The following is an 8,510-nucleotide window of genomic DNA, read 5'->3' as shown; positions in this document are numbered from 1 at the left end:
TAGGGAAAAGATAGAAGTTGTCAAATATTTAATTTTACTTGGATAGTCAATCAACACCTTTGGCACCATTTGTCAAGAAATCAAAAGATGTGCTGTACTGGGAAAGCTTTCTGTTAGGGACTTCTCCAAAGTGCTCAGGAGCAATGATGTCAGTTTAAATACTAAAGTGTACTTGATTCAAGTCATAATCTTTCAATCACTTGTTATGCATCTGAAAGTTAAACAATGAGTAAGGATGTCCAGAAGGATCAATGCCTTTGAGTTGTATTAGAGCAAGGAACTGAATATCCCATGGACTGCCAAGACAACAAATAATTCTGTCTTGGAGAAAATACACCCAAGTGTTCCTAAATAATATTGAATTTAAATCTGACCTGCCCTTCTGATACTGAGTTAAAGTTAAATCAAATGCCTCCTTCCTGTTTCAAAAACATGAATTGATAGATTGTATTTTATTGTTACTGAGTCAGAAGCAACTCCTACCCGATCCTCTAAATTATGTGGGAGGATATAGTCCATCTTTCTCCTGTTATGCTTAAAATCCACTTCTGCCATAATTAAAAAACTGTTTAGCTTCCCTAAGTTTCCCTTCTTGTAAGGCATCAAGGGTCATATCTTTGCTTGTACTGAGACTTATTTATTAAAGGATGTTTAGTCAAGAATGTTTATTTTGGGGAAAAATATGCTTTGGTCAACATTTCCCAGGAGGTTAAGAAAAAGAATTGATAATATGTAAGAATAAATCCCTGCAAATGTACCCCATAATCAAGATGAAGGGGGAAAATCCAAATTGACCAAAGTGTGAAAGATACACTTTCACTTTAAGGAGTGAGAGTGCTCAACTCAAGATATGGTATTTTCCAATCTCTCTGTATGCACGTGCAAACTAGACAAAAGATAAGGATGACTGAAGAAGATTTGACACCTTTGAATTATGATGTGTTAGTGACGCGTATTGACTGTCAGAGAACAAACCCATCTGCTTCGCAAGAAGTGTAGCCAGAATATGCATTTGAGGTGAGAATGTGAAACTTCATCTTGTCAGAGATGCCAGTTCCTGGAGTTGGCCTTCATAGTTGGCAAAATACAGCCAAGATAAAGAAGACTCACAATGAGATGAGTTGATGCAGTCAGTGGCTGCAATAATGACCTTAAAGTAGTCATGGCTGTGAGTATGATGCAATTTTGAGCAGTGTTTAGTCCTGTTGCACAATGAGTCACTGTCAGCCAGAACTAATTGAAAGGCACCTAACAATAAAAAAACAACAGTTTAATATTTCCCCTGTTGTTATTGTTGATTGCTGTCGAGTTGAGCATGACTCATAGCGACACTATGAGCAAAAGGCCTGAAGCCTTATTATAACTATCAACATTTATCAAAGTTCATAGAGTTTCCAGAGTCAGGTTGTTTAGGAAATGGATGCTTGTGGAACAGCATAATCACAAATGTGGTCTTCCCAGGGTGAGACTCAACCATTGCATTCCAAGTGCAGTTTCCCCAAATGTGGGAAACTTGACTGCATAATTTATGGTAGTAGAGGACTGTGTGTGCGCTATCTCTTATAAAAAAAAACCAACCAAAAAACAAAACCCCCAATATTTCTAATTTCCTAAATCTTCCAAGTCAAACTGCATTCACTGAGATCTTTTCATTTTTGCTGACTTGCTGCCCTCTAGTCAGAGGTGACCATCCAATGGGTTTACACATTCCAGGTTGTGAGGATTTAACGTTAGATTAGGGATTAATGTTAAAATAATATAATTTTTAAAACTCATGTGACTTATTGTCTTTCCTTGAACTCAGTTTCAACTTGATGCCTGTGACCGTGGCACTCGTACCAGCTAACATTTCTTTTTCTTGGACCGACTATCAGGTGTAGCTTTAAGAGACACACTGGAACCCTGCTCTTACCTTTGACTGTCTGATGTCTCTTTCAATTTGTCAGGATTATAAGAAAAGACAAGCACAAGGTAAATCTGTGTAAAGACCTTTCCTTCTACAGGCCCATCTGTGATATTGCACAGCTCTGTTTTCATTCTGATAGCGGGTGAGCCAATTAATGAAGAGGCAGTTCAAGCACATATTCAGCAAAGAATAGACTTCTTCAGTATTGGGTGTTATTGGCTTATTTTCTTCTCAAGAAAATTCAAGTTGGAGCCTGCTGGTTTATGAGAGAATTGGCTTCCACTTCTTCTCTTCTCTACAATATTTGCAAGTTATAATTTACAATATCAACAAGAAGTACATCAATCATTTCCTGCTTTTTTCTTTAATAGTCATTCAGCAAATTTTCATTAATATTTGTTTAATAATATTTTCTCTTTAATTAAACATTCATCTTTCACTGAGCTAGCATAATAATTTTATGATTTCTCACAGTTCATTGAACCATTTGAAGATATCTAAATTGATTTTTGTTTATATAGATAACATAGATAGTACAACTATGTTTGTATATGAATATATATGCATGTTTTTAAACAAACCATTGATTATTTGTCATGATTAATTTCCCCAAATTTGATCCAAAGTATAAATTTAATATTATACTTAATATTCAAGTCGGGAGCTCTGGTGGCCTAGTGGCAAAAAAGCTGCCTTACAATCCCGAAGGCTCACGGTTCGAGACCACCAAGTGATTTGCGGGAGAAGGATGGGCAATCTCCTCCCGTGCGATTAACTGCCTCTGAAAACCCAACTGGAGGGTCAGCTATGGGTTGGTTCCAACTCTATGATACACAACAACAACAACAACAATATTAAACTACAAAATTGCCCCCAGAAACTTGTGAAGGTTTGGTGACTACACCAGCAGCGTTTTGAAAGAAAGATGGGTAATTTCCTCCCATGGGATTTACAGCCTCAGAAATCCAATAGAAGCTAAGATATGATCCAACTGAAAGAGAAAAGAAATGATAGGTTCAATTTCACATGAATATAACAAGATGTTGCCTGATCATCGAAAATTTATTTATCAATTTAAAGGATGAAAAAACAACACTTTGACATTGTTTAAATTTGTGTTATGTTACTTCTACTTAAGCTGAGTATGGTTTAGTATTTATTTACTATCTACTGGAATGTTGCTGTTGTTGTTGACTGTCTTCAAGTCGAGCACAACTTATTGTGACCCTATGAACAAAAGGCCTGAAGCCCCCTATACAACTATAGACATTTAGCAAAATTCATAGTTTCTGGAAGCATGTTGTTTAGGAAATGGGTTTGCTTTTGATTTTTGGTGTGTTTTTGCCTCTGCTCATTGTCCTTGATCATTTTGCTATTGCTCTGGTGAGAGCTCTGGTGACCTAGCTCAGTCCCACAAGGACAAATATTGTATAAAAATATTATTGTAGAGTGAATATAAGGATCAGGGGGCGGAGGGATGGAAGCAGAGAGAGGGAGATTCATCATGGAGTTGTACAATTTGATGGAGGGGTGAGGGAAATGAGAAGATTCTCTTCTGGAAAACAATGTATTAAAATTTTGTAAATAAACTAGTATAATCATTTTAAAAAATTTTTAAAAGAAGAAGCTTCACTACAATCCCACAGGCACACAGTTTGAGGCCACCAGCTGCTATGTGGGAGAAAGATGGGCAATCTCCTCCCATGTGATTAACTGCCTATGAAAACCTCCTAAAAGGTCAGCTATGGGTCAGTTCCAACTCTATGGTACACAAAGACAACAACATACACATCTTTCCATTGGCTTTCAAGAGCTCTTTGTATATTTATGTTAATGATAAAATGAGAATTTGTGAATATTAGTTGAGTGCTTATTTTTTCAGGTATTGCTGTAATAATATATCTCTATCAATTCATTCTGTTTTTGCAACAACTCTATGAGGAAAGTCTAGTATTATGAAACCCTTTGAGACACAGAGATGTTATGCAGTTTGTCCAAGGTGAAATATCTGGTTAAAATGGAGTTGGAATCTTAACCTAAACAATGTGATCTCAAAGTCCAGCTCTTAAGACATTTGTGTGGATCATGACAAATCATGACTAATACTGAGAAGAAGGGTAATCCCAGAACAGTTTCTGACTGCTAGTATGAAAGATGTTGATTGAGGATTCAAGCAAAGTAAAATGACTAACAGTTTCAATCCTTTCCCATCTAATGCGATGTTACCCACTGGATCAGTGGTAAGGACCTTTGCTTTCTTGATGTTAAGATGCAATTCATATTGAAAGCTTAATTTTGGATCTTCTGCAACAAGCATTTCAGGTCCTCCTCACTTCCAGCAAGTAAGGTTGTATTATTCCTATTGGGCAGGTTCTTGATAGGTCTCTCTACAATCCTGATGCCACATTCTTCTTCACATAGTCTAGCTTCATAGATTACTTGCTAAGCAGCATACAAATTGAATAGGTGGAGAAAGAACACACCTGAAACACATTCTTCTCTCTTTTAAACCATGCCATGCGTCCCTTGTTCCGTTTGCACAATAGCATCATGGTCTAGGTATATATTTCATATGAGCACAGGTAATTTTTCTGAGATTCCAATTCTTCTCAGTGTTAGCCATAGTTTGTGTGATCCACACAGTCAAATATCTTTGCCTAGACAATAAAACGCAAATAGACATTCTTCTGGTATTCTCTGCTTTCAGCCAGGATCTAGCTGACATCAGCAGTAATATTCCTGGTGTCACACCTCTTTAAAATCCAGATTGAACTCCTGGCAGTTTCCTATAAATAAACTGTTTCAGGTGTTTTTGGATGATCTGCAGCAATATTTTGCTTGCATGCAATACTATTGACATTGTTTGATAATTGCCACATTCTATTTTATCATCTTTCCTTTTCATTTTCCCCAACAAGAGTGCTTTTTTATGACTCTTCTATTTAATACAAATAGCATTGGTAATGCAGCAAGTAAAGCATTCAGATGCTAACTCAGATTGATTCTAACACATCAATTTTTCAGTTTAATGACAATGTCGCAATTTGCTTCAATAAAGATTTCTAGCCTTTTAAGCACTTTTGGAGCAGTCTTAGTTGTCCTTTCAGAGTCACTATAGGTCAGAATCAAATAATGACCTGGACCATATGGAATTTCTATGTTCAGCTTTTTAAGAAAATGTCAAACTGCTATCCAGAGCGGTCGCACCATTGTAGAATCCCACCAAGAGTGTATGAGAGGTCATATCTCTCCTCATCCTCTCCAACATTTGTGGCTTGCTGTCCTGCAAAACTTTGCCACTAATACTGGGGTAAGATGGTATCTCACTGTGGTTTTTGTTTGCCTATCTCTTATTGCCAAAGGCGTTTGACTGTGTGGATTATAACAAACTGTGGCTGACTCTAAGAAGAATGGGAATCCCAAAACAACTTGATTGTACTAATGCGAAATCTATACTGGGACCAAGAGGCAGTTGTCAGAACAGAGCAGGGTAACAATGCACGGTTCAAAATTGGGAAGGGTGTAACCCAGGTATGTGTCCTGTCTCCATACCTTTTCAACCTATATGCAGAACAGATCATCCGGGTGGCTGGGCTCTATGAGGAGAAATGTGGGGTCAAGATTGGTGGAAGATTTATCAACAATCTGCATTATGCAGATGACACAACTCTGCTTGCTGAAACTGAGGAAAACCTGAAGCGCTTGCTGCTGAATGTCAAAGACTGCAGCCTTCAAATATGGAATGAGGCTCAATGTCAAGAAAACAAAGATTCTCACCACTGGGCCAATTGGCAGCATCAGGATGGATGGTGAAGCGATTGAGATTGTTCACAGATTTAGTTTGCTCGGCTCCACAGTCAACATTTTTGGCACCAGTAGCCAGGGAGTTAAAAGGCGTATTGCCATGGGAAAGTCTGCTGTTAGGGACCTCTCTAAAGTACTGAAGAGCAATGGTGTCTTTCTGGAGACTAAGATGCATCTGATATAAGCCATGGTCTTTGCAATCGATTATCAATCAGAGAGTTGGACAATGACCAGGGAGGATAGAAAGAGAATTGATGTCTTTGAGCTTTGATGTTGGAGAATAGTACTGAGAGTACTATGGACTGCTAAGAAAACAAACAGATTCATCCTGGAGAGGGTTAAACCGGGATGCTCCTTGGAGGCAAGGATTCTGCGGCTTTGTCTGACATACTTTGGTCATATTGTAAGGAGAGACCGGTCCTTGGAGAAGGACATCATGTTTGGGAGGGTGGAAGGCAGGCGCAGGAGGGGAAGGCCCTGTAGAAGGTGGTATTAATTCAGTGATTGGGGTAATCGGGATGGGTGTGTCGGAGACACTGAGATTGGCACAGGACAGAGCAGAGTTTAGGGCTGTTGTACATAGGGTCACTATGAGTCGCAAGCGACTTGACAGCACATAACAACAACAATATCTCTTATTGCCAGTGATTTTGAGCATTTCTTCTTATAACTGTTGACCATTCAAATGTCTTCCTCTATGGAAAAGTATTTCCATGTTTTTTCCTGCCATTTTATAATTGTGTTGTCAGACTTTTTCTTCTGGAGACCATGATGGATTCTGTAAATTTTTCAACTGAAGCCCTTGTCTGTAGCGGTATTGCAAAATGTTCTTTTCCCAGTCACTAGGCTTTGTTTTTATTTGGTTGGAAAAAGTTTTTTTATGCACAAAGGGATTTAAATTTATCCTCTCCAGATTGTACATTTCTGGCTGTATTTGGCCACACTTTATACCATAGACGAGGCTGTCTAAAATTGATCCTGATTTGTCTCTGATGACCTTTATGATTTGGGGCTTTACTCCTAGGTCTCTGACCCACCTGAAGTTGAGTTTTGTATATGATGTGATATGTGGATCTTGTTTCAGCTTTTTGCAGGTTGTTGTTGTTGCTGTTAATGCCATTGAGTCATAGACGAATGACTTATAGCAGCTCTATGAATGAAAGACCTGAACACTTGAATAACTTTCATCGTTTCTCCACATTCATAGAGTTTCCAGATGCAAGCTATTTCAGAAGTGGATTTCACTTCTGCTTCCAAGCTTATTTTAATCAGGGAGCTCCACCAAACACTGTCCACCATGGGTAACCATTATTGCATTTGACATATCAGTGTCACAGTGTTTAGCATCAGAGCAACGAGTAACTTCTCTACAGCAAATGGACAGACCAGTGCTATACCACTTAGAAGAATGTTTGACCGAAACCAATTAAAACCAGGCATGAAGGCCGTAGATTAAAATCACCCAACTTTGGCTTGGTGGCATAACTTTATATCCACTAGGCCAACAGAACTGTCTTGCTGTTGTTGTTAGGTGTTGTCGAGTTGTATACAACTCACAGTGACCTTATGAATGAAAGACCTGAACACTTGTATAACTTTCATCATTTCTTCATGTTCATAGTTTCTGGAGGCAAGCTATTTCGGAAGTGGATGCCATTTCTGTTTCCAAGTTTGTTTTAATCAAGGAGCTCTACCAAACACTGTCCACCATGGGTAACCATTAATGCATTTGACACATCAGTGTCACAGTATTTAGCATCACAGCAACCTCTGTACAGCAAATAGATAGACCAGTGCAGGCAACAGTCCCGTTTTGCCAGCACCATTTGTTGAAGAGGTTTTCATTTCCCCATTTAACAGGTTTGTTTCGGGGTTGGGTGATTTTTTGTGTGTTTTATTTTTCTTTTTTTTCTTTTAGTGTCAATTGACCATAGATAGCTGGGTCCATTTCTAGGTTCTCATTCTGTTCCATTAGTCCCACTACATGCTGTTTTGGTTACGGCCACTGTGTAAGTAGGTTTTGAGGTCAGAGAATGAGAGGCCTCCCACTTCATTTTTGTTTTTCAGAAGTGTTTTGTTTATTTGAGGTCTCTTTCTTTTCCAAATAAACTTGACAATTTCCTTTTCTATCTCCTTGAAAAATGAATTTGGTATCTGGATTGGGATTGCATTGAACATGTAGGTTGCTCTTGGTAGGACTGCAATTTTCACAATATTGAGTCTTCCTATTTATGAACAGGGAACACCTTCCCATTTATTTAGGTCTTTTATTGTGTCTAGCAGAAATGTTCTGTAGTTTTCTTTGTTCAGGTTTTTCCTGTCTCTTGTTAGGTGCATGCCCAAGTATCTCAGTTTGTGGGTGGTTGTTGTAAATGGTACTGCTTTCTTGGTTTTCTTTTCTGAATTCTCTTTGTTAGTGTAAAGGAATCCCAGTTATTTTCATATATTGACCTTAAATACTGTCACTCTACTAAACTGGTCTACTAGCTCTAATAGGTTTTTTTCTTAGAGGGGATTGAGTCCTTGGGATTTTCTCTGTACACTATCATATAATTTGCATATGTTGTTGTTGTTGTTGTTGTTATGTGCCGTCGAGTTGCTTGCGACTCATAGCGACCCTATGTACCATAGCCCTAAACTCTGTTCTGTCCTGTGCCAATCGTACTGTTTCTGACACTCCCATTCCGATTATCCCAGTCACTGATTCAATCCACCTCATAGAGGGCCTTCCTCTCCTGCGCTGTCCCTCCACCCTCCCAAGCATGATGTCCCTCTCCAAGGACCGGTCTCTCCTCACAAC

The sequence above is a fragment of the Elephantulus edwardii genome, unplaced genomic scaffold (genome assembly GCF_000299155.1).
Source record: "Elephantulus edwardii isolate Elephantulus edwardi_28Jun2011 unplaced genomic scaffold, EleEdw1.0 scaffold00370, whole genome shotgun sequence".
NCBI lineage: Eukaryota > Metazoa > Chordata > Mammalia > Macroscelidea > Macroscelididae > Elephantulus > Elephantulus edwardii.
This window is presented reverse-complemented; position numbering follows the sequence as displayed.